At 39.0% G+C, this 22,270-nt stretch overlaps 1 protein-coding gene across 1 annotated transcript in view; it reads left to right on the top strand.

The window, feature by feature from the left end:
• Positions 1-7,347: 7,347 nt before the first annotated feature.
• The window catches only part of STEAP4 (STEAP4 metalloreductase), a 30,450-nt gene continuing 15,527 nt past the window's right edge, over positions 7,348-22,270 (top strand). Inside the window, exon 1 of the mRNA XM_043463404.1 lies at positions 7,348-7,605. The gene's annotated coding sequence lies outside the window, so the exon portion shown is untranslated. The remainder of the gene's footprint in view (positions 7,606-22,270) is intronic.

Below are 22,270 nucleotides of genomic sequence, written 5' to 3'. Positions count from 1 at the left end.
ATTTGAAATGAAAGTATGGCAGTTGTTGGTAATGAAGAGGTGGATGTGGTGACTGCGTGAGTGTTATCTACAGTAGGAGGGTAGATCAATATCAAAAACTGAACTTAAATTCTTTATTATAATCATTTTGGATAGAAATGCCATTAAAAATGGTTTTTACACCATTCCTTGGAGTACATCAAACATATTTTTCTGGTCATAATAAGGTTAACAACATAAAGATTAATTATGTTGTGACATATGTGGTAATTGGCTCAGTATTTTCTGATTATTTTGCCCCTACAATAAATTATTCTTGACATTATTATTTGAAGACCTTAAGGATTTTTTTAAGAGTTTTCCTGTCTCTTCCTTTGTTCCTTTCAGGCATAGTAGCCAGAAAACTGGGCTTCTCAGTGTCCTTTGCTTGACTTCCCTCCCTCTCTCAAATGATGCTTTATTCTTTAAAAAGGAAGAGTGGACACAGGAAGTCAGCCACCACCAAAAATAATAAAAGCTTTTATTTCTAAGAAGTGGATTTTGCTGAGATTTTATAAACTTCTCTTTCTAAATTTCTAGTGTTCAATTAAAATACATCATTGGCTTATAAATTATCTCCTTGGAGGATAGCTATTAAGTTATGAAGGGCACTGGATTTAAGTTCAACATTAAAATAGTTCTGATGTAGGGTTTTATATAATTCATATTTGACTGACACAAAAATTATAACCTACCTCCCCACAGCCTCTAAAGATTCTTTCTCTTGTGGCCTTTTTCATGTACAGTATCTATCACTGCTTTACAAAATGCAAAAAACACAAATTAAGAATATTCCCAAATAGCCACTAGTCCAACCAAATTACATATCTAAAAGGGGGCGATTAGAGTAAGCCCTTTATTTTGTTTTTCTCCACTCCTTTTAATGATAAAAGTATTTTTTACTTAGGCCAATTGAAAGCACAAGTCCACATCTCTTTTTCCTGCAATTATCACAAAAAACACAGATGACATTTCTGAGAAATCAAAACTCTTTCAGTGGCTACTGTGCATTTCCAAAATGTGAAGAGGGGAGTCTCTGCTCCCTGTCATATAGTGAATCCTGGACATCGTTCTACAGCCTGTTGACAACTGCTAACTCCTGGGACTTAGCAGGCAATATCTCACTACAGAGACACTCTCCAAAAAAGGCCCGAGAACTCTATTATATTTTCACAAAATGCTATTGCAGACATAGGTGATATGGACTTGGGAAAGAAGTAATTAAGTGAAAAGATTATAGATGAAAAAAAGTCTGCAGAAAAGCAGAACCCTGGGAATAGGAAGAGATAAAGTAGCTGAAGGCATTTGGCCTTTTCTGAACAACTTGAGCACAAACCTGTGTGGAAATCAGCAGAGACGGCTACGTGGATATTTCACTTTAGCTACTGAAGCACAGGTTTAATCTCACCAATGTTTTTGACATGAATGATTTCAAATATCTTATATTTATACATATCTCCTTTACATAGGGGCTTCTATCAGTCCACCATTTTCCCTTCAAACTATTCATTAACTCATTCATCAGTATTTGTTGAAATAGTTCAAACAATATTTGAATAAACAATATTTTTGTTTTTTAAAGAAAATTTATGACTGCCTACAATAATCCTTTGAAGATTTCTTGTTAGAATGGAATATGAGTTTTTGAAGATCTGCTGATTTAGTTGAGGGGGGTAGGGTAGAAGAAGCAATAGTTACAGTATTTTCAATAAGTGTAGCAATGCAGTGAAAGATTTTGATGTTGCCTTAAGTTTTTTGTTTGATTTTCTCCAGTTTTAAAATGACTTTTTAATTGCAAAGGAAGAGATTTAAACACAGGAAGTAAAATCTAGACCAGTCCATTACGTCCTTTTTGAGACACTATTATGCACTAGTCACTTAGGTGTTACATATACAACAAAGTATACATTATACAAGAATTTTCTGTCTTCATGGTGCTTCCATTCCAAGGAAAGACAAACAATAAACATAATAAATAATTCAAGTACAGTGTGTTACAAAGTAAGGAGTGGTTTAGAAATAAAAGAAAAGGGAAGCAAAGGAAGGGAGCTAGGTATGTATGTGTGTAATTTTAAATAGAATTGCCTTAACTGCTCTATTCTGAATGATCTTGGATTTACAATAAGTGAAAAAAGCAAGATGTAAAAGAATGTGACTAGTAGGCTGCCATTTGTATTTTTAAGAATAAGTATGTGTTTTTATGTGCATAGTCTGTCTGTGAAAGGAGCCCAATAAATCATCAAAATGGTAGCCTCCAGGCAGGAAAACCCAGGAAAAAAATGTGTTTTTCAAGTACCCTTTTCATATCTTGAATTTTGCACCTGTGCATTATTTTTTCAAATATTTTAATTAATACTTTAAAAAGAAGTTTTATATAACCCAAAACAACCTATAGTAGTTAAATCAATGGTGTGGCAAATAATCTGTGAATATAAAATAAATCACCTAGATTTGGTATTTCCCTGCCAGCATGACAGAGGAAGTTTTAGAGTTATCTTTAAGGCTATTCCAAGAAAAATAACTCTTATAAGTAATTTATCCTTACAAATATTTTAAAAATATGCAAAAATAAAAATATACCTAATATTTTAATTCTTCTTGTCCTTTTCTTTTCCTCCTATGATTGACTCATTGCTAACTTTGTTTGAAGGTGAACAGGACAATGGATGAAGCTAAATGCGCTTGAATCTTTTTCTCCTCTTTAGCAACTGAAAATCCAACTAACCTGCCTTTACTGGCACCAAGCGTAGATTGACTGGACTGGAATTGTCTTTACTAATAATACCTGCAGTGTTAACAGTAGTCACCACCCTCTGTTGAATCAGAGCTCTTCCCGCAGCTTGATATATCAGCATGTCTACTGGGATGCTGGGGTGAAACTGAGGCATCTTATCTTCAGTTTTAGGATTACCAAAGAACATCTCCGTTAGTAACAGTGTCATTTATCAAAACATCAACTCAACTTAAAAGTTTCCCTATCTCTTCAAACTATTTTGAACATCTTGTTCTTTGATAGTGTCACAACTAATTGACCACCACTGAGGTCAGCAGGTGTGGCTTGGCCCACATCCAGATTTCTACTGGGGATGATCTGTTCACAGCCCTGCCAGTGGCCTTGGAATCTCCAACATTAACACAGACTTTGTGACCTGGAGAATCAGAGACCCGGATAAAAGGGACTGGTATTTCTTGCCCATTTCTAATTCCCAGAAGTAGCCGCCCTTCACCCGCAGTCAGGGACTTTTAAAAATATTACTATTCACTCATCTCACACACACAACTCTTCCACTTATACCTTCTCTTGAATTTCTAGTGAGAGTTTCTTTAGGGCATGTTTTATTTTTAAATTCTTTATTGTCATTCCTGACATCATCTCCTGGCTCAGTCTCTGCTATTGTCAGTGTCTGGCATATTTTCCCATCAGGACTTTTTTTGGGTACAAGTGGGTGGCAAAATGTTTGGTTTTGCTTCCTTCTCTGTGTTGGCAGGAATCCTAAAAATAAGTTAAAACCAGGTCCATGGTGTGGGTTTCTTTACTGTACCCTTTACAATTTTATAGTTCAGGGGGGTGGGGTGGATAGCTCACTTCCTGGAAAAGTAGGAAAAGAGTAGAAAAAGAAATTTGCTGGGACAAGAAATTAAATTTCCAAGTCCACCGGGAAGTAGCATAGAAGTGTCAACCACAGAGATTGATTGCTTACCCATGGCCCAGATCTGCTACAAGAAAATTTGGAAGCTTTTTTCCAAAACAACAAATGTCATCCTTTTCTATGATGAAAGCACCTTAAACATGTGGTATGACTGGAGAAGCAAGACTGATCAGATGACCTTCTCATCGTACCCAATCCCATTTTATTAGGCAAACACCCAAATATCAACTCTTGTAACTGAAAAACCCAGCGGTATGAAGTTCCAGCAACTTCAGAAATCGGTCTCTTTCCATCTCTTTGCTCTCCTTTCCCTGGAAGTGGCTGCTTTCTCAGGCTCACTCTCTCTTCACAGCCACCCAGGTTTACATTCTAGCAGCTCAACAACCCTCTGGAAAGATTCCTATCGGCCCAGCTTAGGTAATCACTGAGCCAATTGCTGTGTATCCGCCAAACCTGAGTAATGGGTCTATTCCTGAAATCCCAGCAGTGCTACCGCTTCCAACTGGACAAGGGATTGTGCAAGGGTGTTTCTCAAAGAAAAAAATGGGTCTATGATTAGCAGAAAGGAAATGGATTCTGCAAGGCCAGGACAAGAGGAGTCCAGAGATGCACCAAGAGGGCAAAATTTAAGTTAATCAGACACTCATTTTTAGTTTATGGAAGTTTGGTTTTGACAGTGAGCCTTTCCTCAAATTTTCTGCCCCAAACTCCTCACTCACTTCACCCTCATCCTGGCCCTGAATGATGAGCAAACTAAAAAATCATTATACTCATATTCAAAACTATCTCCCAGTGTGCTTGCCATCCCCAACTTGAGACTCATTTCTTTGAGTAGGCAGAGACATCCCGAGGGGTTCTTCAAGTTTTTTTCCCCTCAAAATAGCTAGAAGATAAATCTTTAAGCTGATCAAAATTTCCTTAATACCTGCTAGTTAGATAGGCTGCTGCTGCTGCTGCTGCTAAGTCGCTTCAGTCGTGTCCGACTCTGTGTGACCCCATAGATGGCAGCCCACCAGGCTCCCCCGTCCCTGGGATTCTCCAGGCAAGAACACTGGAGTGGGTTGCCATTTCCTTCTCCAATGCGTGAAAGTGAAAAGTGAAAGTGAAGTCGCTCAGTCGTGTCTGACTCTTAGCGACCCCATGGACTGCAGCCTACCAGGCTCCTCCGTCCATGGGATTTTCTAGGCAAGTGTACTGGAATGGGGTGCCATTGCCTTCTCGGGTTAGATAGGCTATCAAGTCAATAACATCTAGGGCCAGCACATGTTGAAAGCCCTACCCCATAAAAATGTGTGTGGTATATATACTATGAGCACAGACAATAGGGAAGAGGGACAAATGGGTAAGACCTGGAGCTGCACAGAAGAGGGTCCCTAAAAAGGAGGAAAATGACAGAAAAAAGGAGATACAAGATGTTAATGACACACTTTAATCCAATCACTTAATAACACTTAATGAACACTAGCTTTAGCTCTACTTCATCAATTTTCCTAAGTTCTGCCATGTATAAAAATGGAGGTAGTAGGCTGGCAGGAGAAGAAATAACAGGAAAGACTCAGGGCACATTCCCCATGGAAATCTCTGAACAGGACCTCTTTGATGGTGTGCAACATCTGGGAAGGCTTATCTGGAGTTCCAATGATAATGCTACAGGGAGAAGGGTGAATCCTGCCAAGGGAAAAATCCTCGGGTTTTCCAGTGCCTGGCAACTTTGGAAGCTTAATTTTGCCCTACAGTAAAGGCTTAAGGAAAGATTCGGAGACTTACAAACTGTGGGTCCCTCCTAAGACCAAGGGAAAAATCAATTCTTAAACCACAAGATAAATAAGTCAAATATCTCTTAAATTTGGTACTAATAAAGATAATTTTTTTTAAATCTTTCATATTCCAGTCATTTTAATCTTCCCTTTCTGGGGAGTTGCCTTTGGCAAAGAAAACAGCTTATTTAACTGAAATATATCTGCCTGTAATAAAAATTGGGCTTCAAAATTTTTTGTCCAGCTAATAATGTTTATCTAAAGCAATGATTATTTGTCCAATCATCTAAAGAAATGATTCCATTATTAATGGGAGGCTGCATTTGTGAATATGATTTTCTATTTTGTCAACTTAACAAGGATCCAAACACTGCCCAGAAACCAGAGTGACCTGGTCCATAGCCCTCAGCTGTCTGCTTCTGGTGGCCACCTTATGCCTGGTGAATGGCTAGATGCCAGCAATTTTGCAATCTTACAACTCACTTCCCCTGTTTATGGAACAACCTTTTACATAAAATGGCCTCCACGGGATGTGCCTACTGGGAGACTATGTGGTGGCCACAATGTCTGGTGCCCATAGCAACCATATTTCACACTAACTATTTGCTTTATACTCCACTGACCACTAACAAATCAGCATTCTAATTGTAAGTACCAGGTTCAATGTGCTAAGAATCGGGTTTTTGTGCCCACAAGGCTTAAACCCAGATGCTAGACCAGGAGCAAGTCACAGCAACTGTGTTGATCAACTGTGAGGCTTCTTAGAGGCACAGAAGGAAGCCTTCCTTCCTTGCTACACCCTTCTCTCACCCTGTGAGTCTTCAGACTGGGAAAATCAGATGCTGTAAAAGCAATGAATACTTTTTTACATTCTTCCATCCCCGAAGAATTCTACCTGATGAGCCTTCTGCAAAATATAACTGGTGGTAGATTTACTAAAGAGTGCAATAAATGTTGAGTGCCTGTTATATGCCAAGTACCTGTGCTAGGTGTGGTGGAGAATTCCAGGCTGAAAAGAATAGAGTGTCAACCCTTGAAGCTTGCAGACCAGGAAAGGAGATATGCAATAATTTTCTTAAGAGGCAAATTATCCTAACTTCTGTAGTAGAAGAATAAATTACACTGTATGGAGAAAGAAAAGCTTAATTAGAACAAGTGGCTCAAAGAAGACCTCTTGGAAGACATGGTGTCTGACCTGACTCCATGAGGTGCTCTGGGGAGAGTCGCAGTCCAGGCAGAAAGGGATTTGACTCAAAAGTGCTGGGAAAAGCTCCCCCCGCCCCATGTGGCTGAACATCTTACCCTGGGCAAGCACATCATTAAGATCAGGTGACTGGGTGAGAGACAGATTGAGAAGGCTCTGGGCTCTAGACTACCGGGTTTTGGAGTGCAGTTGTGCTTTGCCCCATAGATGATCATGGTTAGCTAAACTTTAAGCCATCACAGGTGTGACCCTTGAGCTCTTTCTAAGTAGAGACCTATCAGTCCAATATATATAATTGCACTATTATTATCCAATATTATATAAGTATAGACACACATTGGCATCCTCATTACCATCCCTCTCTCTTACTTGGTTTGTTTTCTTTGAACCATTTAATGTACCTAAATTAAGACCTCCAAATTCAAGATCATCCAATCTATGGCCCCCCCTCTCCAAACCCAAGGTTTCCCGGTAGAGGAGAAAGATGTCACCTCTGAGTTAAGACACTATGGCACAGGGGGAAATGCCTAGAAACCAAAACCAGGTGGTGTCTTCTCAGCTTTTCAAAGTAGCCTCTCTGGTTCCTTCAGAAAAGGGGTCCTCCTCAGCCTCTCCAAGCCTCAATCTGCCTGGGATGCACAAGATCCCAAAGGGTCTGGGGAAAATCCTTTAAAAACTTCACTGGCCCGAGATCAATGTCAACATCCGCAGCAACAGCAGCCGTGGCAGCACCGGAATTTCTGGTCCTCCCAGCTGTCTGGGATTCCCAGCTTCAACTCTTCCTGGAAGCGCTTTCTTCACCGCTTCCCTTGCGCAATCTAGCGAGCCCTCCCTCCGCTCTGGGGCTTCTTAAACCAAGTGTGGCTAGGCGCCGGAGCATAGAGCACCGAGCCGCCTCCCCGTCCAGCCTGGCCCTCGTTGCGCCCTGCCGCAGCGGCGCTGGACCACAGCCGCTTCGGAAGCACCTCTCCCGCAGGTGGGTCATGTTGCTGCCGGCCTACGCCTGATACCTTTCGCCACAGGGCTCCCCTCCCTTATCAGCTTCTGCCCACCTCGAATCCCTGCTGCCAGGACTCCGCTCCGCAAACCTGCTCGCCCTGGGAAGAAGGTGCAAGACCACCCAAGGGTGTGGCGGGATGAGTTAAGTAATTCAGCAAAAGGCTTGCTTCCAGGAGTTTTCTCTCTTGCTTCCTCGGGGTGCAGAGGAGCCCTAAGAAGGAAGACTTAGGGCTTTGGACTACTCTCTGTATCTTACTTCTAGATAAAGGCAGTCTCAGATCGGAGTACACTTCTTGGCCAAGAGCTGAAAATGCGTCCTGAGATTTGCCACTGCTTCCATCCTTGATCTTTAGCAATTGTTTTTCCAGAGAAATGCGGCTTTGGAATGTAACCCACGCGAAGAGTAAATAAAACCTTTGGTTCCCTGTTTGTCCAGAGGCAGTTGGAAGGTACTTTTCCCCTCTGGATAGTAATTTTAAAACTTTCTTTAGAAGATGACTGGTCTAAAGGAAAGTCAACTGGATGGAGAATAGGGCAGGGGTGGGACTGGAGAATTCTATTCTCAGTTCTAATTAGAAGTTCAATACCTCAGCCTCAGTTTCCACACAGTAAAACAAAAGACTACTGGAGCAGAGTAGCCACAAAATCCACCTCTAACAAGGTAAAAACCCATGACTAAAGATGCTTGCAGGTTTGAAATACATTGAAAACTTCATCAATGATATACGTACATCTAAGAAATTTATTTCTTCATAATAATGCAGGTTTCACTTTTTTAGGGAAAATACCCAGTTGTGGAGAGACAGTCCTTTTCTACTGACTATCTTGGACTTGCACCACTTTCATCATTCAGAGAATACTCTCAGTTTTCCAAACCAATTCTTCAGCCTTGCTGTGTGAGAATGTCCTATTCCGTATAAATGACAGTCATATAAATGTCACTCACATGAAAGAACATTTTTTTTCTGATACAGTAGGTGTAATTTTATAAAATGGCACATTTATTTGAAGCAGTAACTTTTTTGAGATATGGCCTTTTGCAAGGCCCCGAGTTTTTCAGAATGCTGTGATTTAGCACGGTATGAAATTCTACCTGCCTGTATTCCACCTGCATGGCAAACACTGCCACCCCAGAAAACAGGATGAAGCACTCCTTATTTATCAGGCTTGGAGGCTGTAAAGTAAATGGAACATGTGTATGGAGAAATTGGGTCATGGCACTCTCTCCATCTGGCAACATTTATGGTGTTGCTGAAGTTCATGTGGCAACCTGAGGTTCAGAAACCAGCCTGTTCAAGGCCTGACCCCTAATTTGAGAATGATTTCCAGATGCCTGCCTTGCTTAAGAAGCTTGCTAACTGGTGTTAGAAGTAACCAAATAAATTTTTATAAACCTGTGCTTAAATTGAAAACCCTGAGCCTTGTTCTGAACAGTTTTAAGAAAAATAGATTCATTTATCATAGAATTTCAAAATTGAAGAATGCTTGAGCAGTCACTCCACATTTCCTCAAGGACCACCCCACATCATGCTACCATTATTCATGACATTATTAAAAGGGTATAAATTCTCTTTTTAAAGTTTCCTGAGTAGCTGATTCTGAAGTCGCCCTCAGAAACGCATCCAGTGTATCATGATCCTCACCACCCAGTTCTCTTTGGAAGTCATTTGGATCTTTGTCAACTGCTATTTCAAAATTATTTCCTTTTAAAATCTTAACAAAGTTAATAAGCTGCTAGCAGAAGAAAAAAAAATCACTTTTCAAACTTGAAGACTTGCCAGGGCACCTTGTAGGTTTCCTCTGGATTATCCTCTGAAAAAGTGAAAAACTTTTTTAAAAGTGTTAGTCACTCAGTAATGTCCAATTCTTTGTTACCCTGTGGACTATCAGGGTAGCCTGTCTGGCTCCTCTGGCCATGGAATTCTCCAGGCAAGAATAGTGGAGTGGGTAACCATTCCCTTCTCCAGAGGATCTTCCCCACCCAGAGATCGAACCTAGGTCTCCTGCATAGAAGGCAGATTCTTTACCATCTAAGCGACCAGGGAAAAAGTGAAAGTTTTTGTCTGACTCTTTGCTACCCAATGGACTGTAGCCTGTCAGGCTCCTCTGCCCATGAAAGTCTCCCTGCAAGAGTACTGGTGTGGGCTGCCATTTCCTTCTCCAGGGGATCTTCCTGACCCAGGGATTGAACCCGGTCTCCTGCATTGCATGCAGAGTCTTTACCATCTGAGCCACCAGCGAAAGAGGTCAATTATTAAGTGTCTGCAACTACATCTACCTATAAGTCCTACTCTAAGGGTCTAGGACATGCTGTGGATAGTGAAGTTTTCTGTGTGGGATTGTTTTTTTTTTTTTGAAGTTACAATTAGGCCAGAAGTAATAAACTTGACAAGGTCCCTGAAGTCACCTGTTTGACTGCTTTTGTACATCCATCTGTGCTTTGTACATCCAAAGAGAACAGGTCATTAGTTAACTATGAGGACAGTTAACTATGAAGAGTTCCACATTACGTGTCCCACCTACCATGATATTTTAAATGACTTTGGGTCATTTCCAAAATGATTTTAATTAACACTTGTTATTTTATTGAGAAAAATCAGGCCTGCAAGGAATAAAGCTAATAACTAAAGGATAACTAATGCTGAAAGCAATGCATGATAAGAAAACATATTTGGCCAACATACTTCAGCAATTTGTTCTTACCAAATTATTATGGGAAAAGGATCAAAGAGTGTTTGCACTGTTTGAAGATCATCTTTCAGAAATACATCACTGCAAAAAAATACACAATGTTCTACTCAAAGAAGCATTTCCACCCTGATTAACTAGGCAGGACATGACATCCTAATCTGAATGCATCTCCACAATGTTCTAGAAGAGTGTTGTCTGCCATGTGTAAAGAAGCCTTACCATACTGAATTTTGATGGCTGCATATTTTTGAAAAGTTATTTTGAGAGAAGTATGTTACTTTTAAATGTAGATTATATGATCAGTCTTCATGTCAGGATGAAGTTCACTTTTCATCTTATAAGGAAGGCAAATGTATGCAAAGGATAATTTTGAAAAGTCAGGAACTATAATTCTGAATACAAAGAACTCTAAGAGGTAACTTAATATAACTATATAGCATACCTCTTGGGGAGGGGGCTATCAGAACACATACTAGACCATCGCTTTTGCGCTAGCTCCAAATAAATTGAAGGAAAATAATGGTATCAAGCACAGAGCCAAGTGCTCCAATCAGATTTTCACTAGTAATGGCTCAATAACTGAGAAGAATCAGAATAGGAGAACGTGGCTAATAGTCCACACTGATCATACATCTTTCATCTACACATCTCAGTTTACAAGGCGTGGAAATAGCTTTGAGCCCAAATAAAGCAGTGGCTGAAACAGTTATGCACAGACTTTGGTAGACTTTCTTGTTCTGCTTCCCAGGTAGATGAGCACCCTTCTCTGTACATTCAATGTCTTCACATGTTGTTTTATAGCAGTTTGATTATGTATCTATATCCTCCCCAAGACAGGAGCCCCATGAGGACAAGAACAGTCTAGTTTATCACTTTACCCCTCTTATGTAGCACAGTGCCTTGCACAGAGAGGTTGTTCAATAAATCTGTCAAAAACATGCAGTGTTTTATGTATCAAGACATTGTTTTAGTGTATCAAGATATTGCTGATACACTGTTTTATTTTTGAAAGATGCTAATAATTATGGACATAGGAGGTTATATGCACAGATACCTCCTGTGCTGTACTAGTTAAGAGGGTGAAAGTGTTCAGATTTCAACTTCCTGCCCTTTGGGAAGAAGCATGAGATTGCTTTATACTCTACAATACATATAAAGTAAGTAATGGAAATTATTCTGCTTTTGAAAAAGAATAAATAAATTGTAGGAACCTTGGTATTTCTTCTAATTAACCTTAATTTAATAACCCTATTATGTTGCTAGTCTGGGTAAGATTCATAAGAACTTTGTAACTATAATACTTTGGAGTTTAATTCATGTTAAAGAGTGACATAATGCAATTAAGGCATTTAACTGAGGTCATGAAAGTTGGAATATTGAATTTTTAAAGGTTTTAATTAGTTTAACTTAAATAAAACACTTGAGCCTTTCTTTTAATACCTGAAGGCATGGCATAAGAAATGAAGCTTACTGATTAGCTAAAAAGAACTAAGTTACATCAAATCATTCTTATTGTAGAAATGGCTATTTCTTTTCCAATACCCAAGTATTGCTATTAAAGTGATTTCTTCATTGTATTCAATTGCCCTGACATAATCAGTAAGGGGTATGGGAGGCACTTGAGGAGAAAGCAATCAGTAAGTTGGTAAATGATACATTGCAGCTAGTAATGGTTATCCCAAACTAAGATCCTAAACTCCTTTTTTTTTTTCAATGCATGTCTGAAAAATTCAAAAATATGTATTTGAGAATGATGATACACAAAAAGGTCCCTTTATCTATCTTCCTAAGGGAGCCAAGAGTCGAGCAGTATCAGACTTATAGCCCAAATTGTGTTAACTCCATGTGTGGGGTTGAAAGGGCCTGGGACCTTTGCTTGAGTAGAGGGACCCACATGGATTCTGTTTTCATTAAGAACCTATGAGCCTGAGCCTCCCTAGAAGAGGGGGAGAGGCTCTAAGGAAAGATTTTAAGGCTTAAAGTCCAGAGTCAGGATTGAGAAAGTGTATCATCCTGTCAGTCCAACCATTTCCCCATTTCCATGGTCCCAAGCAGAGTCTTGGAGAGAAGATAAGAGACGGAGAAAGAGCCAGTGTGTGCTGGTAAATGGCTCTCTAGGGAAAAAAGATATCCTAAATAGGAGCACTTGCTGATTTCTACGGCGTGAAATCTCCAAAGTTGGCTGATTTCAAATTTTTAGCTGGCAAGCCAGCTCCAGCCACACCACACCACTAAAAAGAGCCGTGATTAAAAATCTAGGAATTAAAAGGGTGGAGCTGTTTCACCAAAATATATTTATCAACCAGCAGCGCTCTCAGGCTTGTATATCAGAGTATAACATGAGAAGGGGGAAGGAGTTTCAAGAGCACTTTCTCTCCTGGAGTAAGAAATGGAGCAGCTGCAAGGCCAGATCATTCCATACAGCTCAAGCTCGTGGGGTCTTGGCAAATATCAGAGGGACTCTGGCCATTGGGAATCCTTGCCTCCAAAGCCAAATTAAAACTGAAAGAAAATGGTACCCAAAAGAAGTTGAAGGAGACTATATAAAGGACATATAAAGCACCCTCAGGAGATTTCTTAACATTGTAAAGAAATGCTTTGAAGCAGATTGGACTTATACCGTTAGCAGGGTTAAAGGGAGAGGGGGAAACAGGATCAGATCCACAGGTTGGCAGTAATCAATATTCAGATAATTCCCAGTGGCATCAAGGTGAGGATAAATGACTATTTATAGGAAATTTATTTAAACAAAGTTAATTCTGAAATGATCAAATAAATTCCTAAATGTTTCTGACTACAGCAATCCCAGAAAAGCAAAATCCACTAATTGACACTAAATGTTAAGTAGGTTTTTGCAATCACCAAATTAACCAATAAGCAAATGCTCAGGTATTAATAGAATGCACAAGTCAAATGCCACCAAGTCAGTGAGATAGAGTTGTTTTCCTGATGGTGAATTGAGGTGAACGACAGATCTATAAGAAGTTGTTCAGAATCTAGTATGTAAACAGAGGTCAAGGAAAATTAACTTAGACACAACTGAACCCCTGACCTTTCTGTCATGAGCCCCAGCTTTAATCAAATGAACTAACCAGCCTAGACAGGGTCTAATGAACCTACATGATAAAATTCTTAGTCAGGGAATCATAAAACAATCTTCATTTATCTTGACAGATGCAACTGAGATCTAAAGGTGAAAACACACATTAGAAAGATCTTTAATTGGATCAGAATTTCACCAAAGAACTAATATTAAAAATAAAGTTTCATCTAAAGTATAATTCAAATAGGTAATACAGAGCTGTGTCACATTGCTCTCCTGATAATTCATTGGATGGTAGTGAAATGCGACTGACAGAATCATTTTAGCTGCAGCATGTCATAGCTAGTTTTACTTACTAGCAATTCACGTGGATATTTATCCCCATAGAACATCAACATAAAAGTTTTATATTTAGTTATGTTCTTGTTACTTGATCAAGTTGTACAACTTAATTAGTTTCCTTTTGTGTCATTCTATTAGATAGCATAAAAACTAATCATCAGTAAATTAGGGTGCTATGAGATATGTAACATTTTCTCCCAAAACAACTGAAATAATTAGTTTTTTTAGCAACCAACCTGCAGTGGTTTCTTTATTTAGACTAAGGGCTTTAGATGACAGATATATGTTAGTCTATAGCTATTACTAACAGAGCTACTTCTAACTACAAGGCTAAAACAAGAAATGTACTATTATATTTTCAAATAACATATATAGATTGAAGATTGAACTGTCAAAAATTAGAAGACTTCATTGATTATGGGCACATTGCATGTTTTTTATAAATGACAATCAGTGGTCTTTTTAAATCAAGGTCTTCTGATTTTGCTACAATAATATATAACTGTTGGTAAAAGAATATGTACTTAAATGTGAGCATGCTTGCTCTCCCTAAAGACCCTTGATCTCACTAAATACAGAAATAGCTCAGTGAATAAATAGGACGGGTTCATGTATTACTGTAAGGTTTTTCTTAAAAAAATTTTTTGACCATTTTTGCTTTCCAGTTATCCTTGAGATATATTAAAACAAATGCTCTGAATCACAGGAAGGCTGGACTAGTTGCAGAACTCCCTCCTGCCCCTAATGCCTGGTGATGGAAGAAAATATTTGATTGATGGGCATCAGCTCATTACAAATATGTTGTCAAGTCATGTAGGGCTTTCAGAGTGAAATTCAGAAAAACAGAAGGAAGGACTAAGAAGAATCCCTGTTTACAGGCATGAAATTAAAATGAAAAATCCTGCCACAGCGTATGGAGTTTTAAAGTGTTATTTGTATTCTGACTGCCTGGGAGGTGCCTTGCCAGATCACTGGACTTGCAAACAGCAGCCCTGAAGGAGGGGAGATGGGTGTCTGGAGAGGACAATGTAGGAGGAATTCAAAACCTTGTGAAAACTCAGTTCAGAATTCAAAGCTGAATTCTCAAAGGGAGACAGGGACAGAATGTCTTTAATACTGGTTTCATCCAAATGTAACCAGGATGTTGTATGGCACCAAAGGAGAAATGCTATGGAGGAATAACTGTGGTAGATTCATGGCTGGATTTGATCAAATTATAACTTGTGGCTCATGAAAGACAACTCATTAAAGTTTCCTTAAGGGAGTTACAGAGCAGTCTACCAAGTGTTGTGTCTGGCACCCCTTGATCCTCTTCCTTGGGGTGCCTGAACACTCTTCAGTTACCATAAAAATAGGAATTCTAGGTTATCAATTATACCCAGCCAATTATTACTTAGAGGAAGAAATTTTAAAGCAAGTGAAATGTTTCTGCAGCACCTTATAAGCTCATCCATAGCTTGTTCTCCCTCTGCCTTTTCCCTCCACACCATCTCTCTCCAGTGGTTCTCAGCTCTGGATGCTCTTGAGAACTCATTTGTTTGGCTTGTTTTTTTTACAAAAAAAAATACAGATTCCTGGGCCCAATCTCAGAACAATTGATTCAGAATCTCAGGAGGTGGTACCTGAGCATTTAATAGCATTGATTTTTTAAGTATTAAGTATTTAAAACATGCAAATTTTGTAATTCTGTCCCAACATTTCCAAACAAGACTTTCAAATAGCAAATAAGCAAATGAAGAAGTCCGTACAGTGGACTGAATACTAAAAAAGAACAAACTATTTGCACAAACTATTTACACATACACCAACTCAGATTGATCTTAAGGGCATTATGCTAAGTGGAAAAAAAAAAAAGCCAATTTGAAAATGTTTCCTTTTGTGTGGTTTCACTTACATAAAATTCTCAAAATGATAAAACTACAGAGTAAAGATCAATGACTTTCAGAGATGGGGGAGGTGGCAGAGAGGGGATCAAGTATGACTGTAATGGGGGTAGTAATGGAATAGCTCTGCATCTCGCTTGCAATAGTGGCCACATGAAACTATACACGAGATAAAACAGCACAGAGCAACACGGCCAGTGTACTGGTGTCAGCCTCCCAGTTTTGATATTGTCCTCTAGCTATGTAAAAAGCAAGTGTTGGAGGAAATGGTAAAGGATGCACAAGAACCTCTTGTACTATCTTTAAACTTCCTGTGAATCTATCATTGCTCCCAATAAAAAGGTTTCCTTACTAATATCATTGATTTGTTAAACATAATCATGTAAAATATGAAATTTTTGTATCCTGTTTGGACATTTCCAAATTCTTTTTTTTTTTTAATTTTATTTTTTTTCCAAATTCTTAATACTCTAGAATCCTCTAAAACTGACTCTACATGACCGACATCAGTGCCCCCTCATCACACACCCATCGGTGCATGCACACACACACACACACACACACACACACACACACACACACACATGCACATTCATGCTTCTTAGTGGTGGCTTCTCCCATGGCCCTTACAGTTGTCTCTGCCACCTTTGCATCTGCATCATTGGTTGCCAATCTCTGATGTATATGTAACACTTTGTGGGTTTGCTTTACCTGTCTTGGCCTCCCTCTATGGGAAATGCTTCCAGAGGAGGCAAAGTGAAGTCGCTCAGTTGTGTCCAACTCTTCGCAGCCCCATGGACTGTAGCCTGCCAGGCTTCTCCATCCATGGGATTTGCCAGGCAAGCATACTGGAGTGGGTTGCCATTTCCTTCTCCATGGGATCTTCCCGACCAAGGGATTGAACCTGGGTCTCGCACACTGCAGGCAGACTCTTTACCATCTGAGCCACCAGGGAAGCCAAAACCTGGAGATTTTCCAAACCAGGCGATAGTCTTGTTTTCCTTCCTGTTATGTAACTGAGGTCTGCAAAGAGCTGAAGGAAGGAGACCACTTTGCCATAATTTAGCCATAACTAAGTAGACTCCAGGAGTTGGTGATGGACAGGGAGGCCTGGTGTGATGCGATTCATGGAGTCGCAAAGAGTCGGACATGACTGAGCGACTGAACTGAACTGAACTGAACTGAAGTTACCCAAACTTTCCCTTAATAACTCTGCTTCCTGTTTACCACCTTCCTTATTTTCTTTATTCTCTCCATCCTACATCTGTGAATAAAACAGTACTAGGAAAGTTTTTTTTGTTTTTGTTTTTTCCCCAAGTCTTTAAACAAGGAGCCTTACTACCTCCATAAATCCATGTTTATAAGTGGGAGTTATTTTGAGTTACAAATAGTCTGAAATGGGTATAACTTCTTTTTTTACCTAGTACTTCCTGTAAAACACACCCTTAACAAGATCTCCCTTGTGGTTTAGAGTATGCATACATCTCATTTTCATGAACTCCTATCGTTATGTTATTTTTTTCAAGAATGTGGAATCAAATTCTTCCAGAAAATTAACATTTTATTTTTTACATCTATTTCATCATCCTAGTTATGGTAACCTTAGGTCTGATCATTTTTCTTGTATCATAAACACATAATAATAATAATCAAAATATTGTATTACCCTGGGTTGATTTGCAAGCAGAGCCTGTGACTAAGGTTTGCATGCAGATAGTTTACTACAGAAGTGATTGCAAAGAGAAGGAAAGAGGGGCAAAGGGCTTAAAACAGGGAACATGGGAAAGACAGGACAAGAGTCCATTAAGTTGGCCATGGTTACAGATGAGTGAGGGCTTCCCAGACGATGCTCATGGTAAGAACCCACACGCCAATGCAGGAGACATAAGAGATGCAGGTTTGATCCGTGGGTCAGGAAGATTCCCTGGAAGAGGAAATGGCAACCCACTCTATCCAGTATTCTTGCCTGGAGAATTCCCATGGACAGAGGAGCCAGGCAGGCTATAGCCCATGGGGTTGCAAAGAGTCAGACACGACTGAGGCGACTTGGCGCACACAGATGAGTGGTGCTCTATTGCTCTGGGACTTCCCAAGAAGCCTTGTGAAATGTGTCAGAACTGTGTTCCAGACAATGAAAAGGGAAGCCCTTATCCATGGCGTCCACTGGGCTCTGATGGCGCCATGGGTTGTACATGTCTGAGTGCCAAACAGGTATGGGTTTCAGAGAAGCCCAGAACAAAGATCAAGAGATAAAAGATTTCAAGCCCAAAAGTGAGCTTCTGTTAGGCAGTGGAAACAGAGCGGAGCTCGGTTATTGCCCAGTGACTACAAATAGAACCAGCAGGATTTGAAGTGCAACTCAAGATGTATGCAACACAATTATCAAACTTACAACTTCTATAACTTAATACAGAGTGACTAACTGCCCAGTGGAATAACTGTGTTTCTTTCTATTAACTCCATCAGTGATATTTTAATATCTCCTTATTGTTTCTGTATCTTCAATTTGCCCAGGGATGTCTCTGAAGATTTAAGAGTGAAAATAAATTTTAATGGTTGGGGTAACAGTCCAAGTGTATTATATTGGATTTCCAGCTGCATTTTAAGAGGGAAATATTAAAATGTGAAAGAATTACAAATGGGGGAAATTCACACTTGAGCTGTTTTTACATCTATGTTTTGATAAATTCTTATGTTCTGAAGCCATTTCATACATGGTTTTACTTGTAAGAAATAAGTGGGGACAGGGCTTCCCAGGTGGCTCAGTGGTAAAAAAATCTGCCTGCAATGTAGGAGGTGCAGTTTTGATCCCTGGGTCAGGAAGATCCCCTGGAGAAGGAAATAGCAACCCACTCCAGTATTCATGCCCGGGAAGTCCTATAGACAAAAGAGCCTGGTGGGCTATAGTCCATGGGGTCATAAAAGAGTTAGACACAACCTCGAGAGTAAATAACAAGGGGGGAAAACAGAAGTTTCTTAAAAATTACTGAATGTTATTTCAAATAAATTTGATGTGTTTTCAATAATCACATTTATAGAAGCATAATGAACCCTTAATTTATAGAATTTACGTAAATACTACATTAATTAGATCATTAATAGATTGACTAATTAGATTGCAACCAGTCCATCCTAAAGGAGATCAGTCCTGGGTGTTCATTGGAAGGACTGATGTTGAAACTGAAACTCCAATACTTTGGTCACCTGATGCGAAGAGCTGACTCATTTGAAAAGACCCTGATGCTAGGAAAGATTGAGGGCAGGAGGAGAAGGGGACGACAGAGGATGAGATGGTTGGATGGCATCACCAACACAATGGACATGAGTTTGGGTGGACTCCAGGAGTTGGTGATGGACAGGGAGGCCTGGTGTGCTGCAGTTCATGGGGTCACAAAGAGTCAGACACGACTGAGTGACTGAATGGAAATGAATTAGATTAAATTATAGCATATTAAATATTATCTTAAGAATGGCCAGCTTATTGAGTACTTACCATGTCTCAAGAATTGTTCTAGGATACATTAATTCATCTGGCCCTTACAATGTCTCTAAAGTAGGTACCATAGAGCTCTCATTTCAAAGATAACCTAACTGAAACACAAAGAGCTTGAGTAATTTGCCCAAGGTCACACACTAGTAAGTAAAGAACAAAATACTAGTGTAGTGTAATTAATATCTTCAGTGTTTTTTAAGTTTATGAAAGTTTAGAATAGATGCATGTGGGGGCCACATGATCAAAATAAAGTCTGGACTCTCTCTCCAATGATTAAGATGATCCAAATGAGAATATGTCAATAAAGACATCATCCATCTCACTGCAGGACACCAGCAACTTTGTCAAATCTGTATTTTGCTTGCAAATGTTCATTCCAGTATAGAAGAGAGAAAAATAATATACTAGGACAAATAATGAAAAAAAGTGATAGAACAGACAGGCACACTGGCATTCTTTCAATTTACTTACAAACCAGTTTCACAAAGTAAAAAATTAAGGCATCATTCAGCAGTTTGAGGTTTGAGTTATAACAACTAATTGTTAACTGATTAGAAATATAATGTAAATTGCTACACTAGTTTGCATTTGAAGATGCTAAGAGTTTTTCAAAGGCATAGCTGTGTTTCCATATGATAGGCTCTGATCATCTCCAGGTGCTTTCTCGTATAAAGTCACACCCTTCTCTGATACAGTTCAGGATATCAGTCATCGGCTAGTTTATAAAATAATTCAGTTGTTGTGGTTAAATCAATTATTCAAAGAGTTTCTGTGGAAGTTTAGAAAAGTCTTGTATGTCTTGTCCCTTTTTCTATAACTTCTGACTCCTTATAAAAGTCTGAATGATCTGCCTGTGTTATAGATATTAATACACACCTTCAGATAAGCTCATGTAAGAATTCCTTTTTTCTAATTTGAAAAGATACATGCGTTCCCATAGAAGCACTATTTACAATAGACAATACAAGGAAAAAACCTAAACATCCATCAAGAGATGAATGGATAAAGAAGACATTGTATACATAAACACTGGAATTATTAGCCAGTCATAAAAAAAGAATGACATAATTTAATTTGTATGCACTGAAATAAAGAAACAATGAAAAAAAAGAATGAAATAATGAAACACAGATGGACCTGCATGCTAAGTCACTTCAGAGGGGTCCAACTCTTTTCTACCCTATGGACCATAGCTGGCCAGGCTCCCCTGACCATGGGATTCTCTAAGCAAGAATACTGAAGTGGGCTGTCATGCCCTCCTCCAAGGGATCATCCTGACCAGGGATCAAACTCACATCTCTTATATCTCTTGCATTGTCAGGCAAGTTCTTTGCCACTAGCACCACCTGCGAAGACCCCAAAGTAATTTGGACAAAGACAAACATCATATGGTATCACTTACATGTGGAATCCTTTAAAAATGATACTAATAAATTTATTTACAAAAAAGAAATAGACTCACAGGTGTAGAAAACAAAATGGATGGTTATCAAAGCAGAGGGGTAGTAGGTAGGGGAGATAAATTAGGAGTTTGGGATTAACATACAAACAATAATATATATATATATAATAGATGAACAAGGACTGATTGTATAGCACAGGGAACTATATTCAACATCTGGTAAAAAACTATAATGGAAAAGAATATGAAAAAGAATACACACACACACATATATTTGCTATACCATGAAACTAACACAACATTGTGAATTAACTATGCTTGGATAAAAACAAACAAAAACAAAAAAATTCAGATATTTTCCATAGACTAAAATGAAAAGGGCAAATTTCTGAACTTCTTTTAAAAAGGTGAAAGCTTCATATGCTCTGCAATCTGCGTGAAATTTACTATGTCGGAAGTGAATAGTGATTAGGTCTGGTTTGAAATTCCACATCAAATTCATGGAGTTTTACTTTAAATCCACTTGGGTGAAAGAAATAATGTCCTTAATACCTCTCGCCCACCAACCTCTCTCTCTCTTTACTCCTCCCTTCCTCCCAGTGTTCAGCGTATTCTCATTCAGCTTCCTCTTCATCATGTACCTCTCACTGTGCCTGACACACAGAGAATAACTGCAGCTTAGAACTCCAACGATCCACCCCTCCACTATCATCCCACAAATATTTATCAACAAGTGCCTGGTCCATCACAGTCAGTGCTCTTTTTAGCACTGAGGAGGCATCATTGAACACAAGAGACTACCACCCCCACCCACCGCCCCCCCATAAAAGATTAACTAAAACCTTACACTATACACTAAATATTGGGAAGAGAAATTTTTTGAGAAAATTCAGAATCAAAATAAGAAATAATATTCTTTGAAAATGGAGAGAGTATCCTAGATGATTTTATTAGATCATAAAAACTTCAAGAACTTTTATTTGATTTATTATTAATTTAAATTTCAAAATCTTAAAAAGCAACACAGTCAGATGGTTTATAACTTTATATCAGTTTAGTTTTACCCTGCATCTCTTTTACATTGGGTAAGATTAAGAAATCTTTTTTTTTTTTCCTTTATTTTTATTAGTTGGAGGCTAATTACTTTACAAATTGTAGTGGTTTTGCCATACATTGACATGAATCAGCCATGGATTTACATGTGTTCCCCATCCCAATCCCCCCTCCCACCTCCCTCCCCATCCCATCCCTCTGGGTCATCCCAGTGCACCAGCCCTGAGCACTTGTCTCATGCATCCAACCTGGACCGGCGATCTGTTTCACACTTGATAAAATACATGTTTCAATGCTATTCTCGCCTTCTCCCATAGAGTCCAAAAGTCTGTTCTATACATCTGTGTCTCTTTTTCTGTCTTGCATATAGGATTATCATTACCACCTTTCTAAATTCCATATATATGCATTAGTATACTGTATTGGTGTTTATCTTTCTGGCTTACTTCACTCTGTATAACAGGTTCCAGTTTCATCCATCTCATTAGAACTGATTCAAATGTATTCTTTTTAATGGCAGAATAATATTCCATTCTGTATATGTACCACAGCTTTCTTATCCATTCATCTGCTGATGGGCATCCAGGTTGCTTTTATGTCCTGGCTATTATAAACAGTGCTGTGATGAACATTGGGGTACACGTGTCTCTTTCAGATCTGGTTTCCTTGGTGTGCATGCCCAGGAGTGGGATTGCTGGGTCATATGGCAATTCTATTTCCAGTTTTTTAAGGAAT

This window comes from Cervus canadensis, chromosome 3, assembly GCF_019320065.1.
Source record: "Cervus canadensis isolate Bull #8, Minnesota chromosome 3, ASM1932006v1, whole genome shotgun sequence".
In the NCBI taxonomy this organism is placed as follows: Eukaryota; Metazoa; Chordata; class Mammalia; order Artiodactyla; family Cervidae; genus Cervus; species Cervus canadensis.
This window is presented reverse-complemented; position numbering and strand designations above follow the sequence as displayed.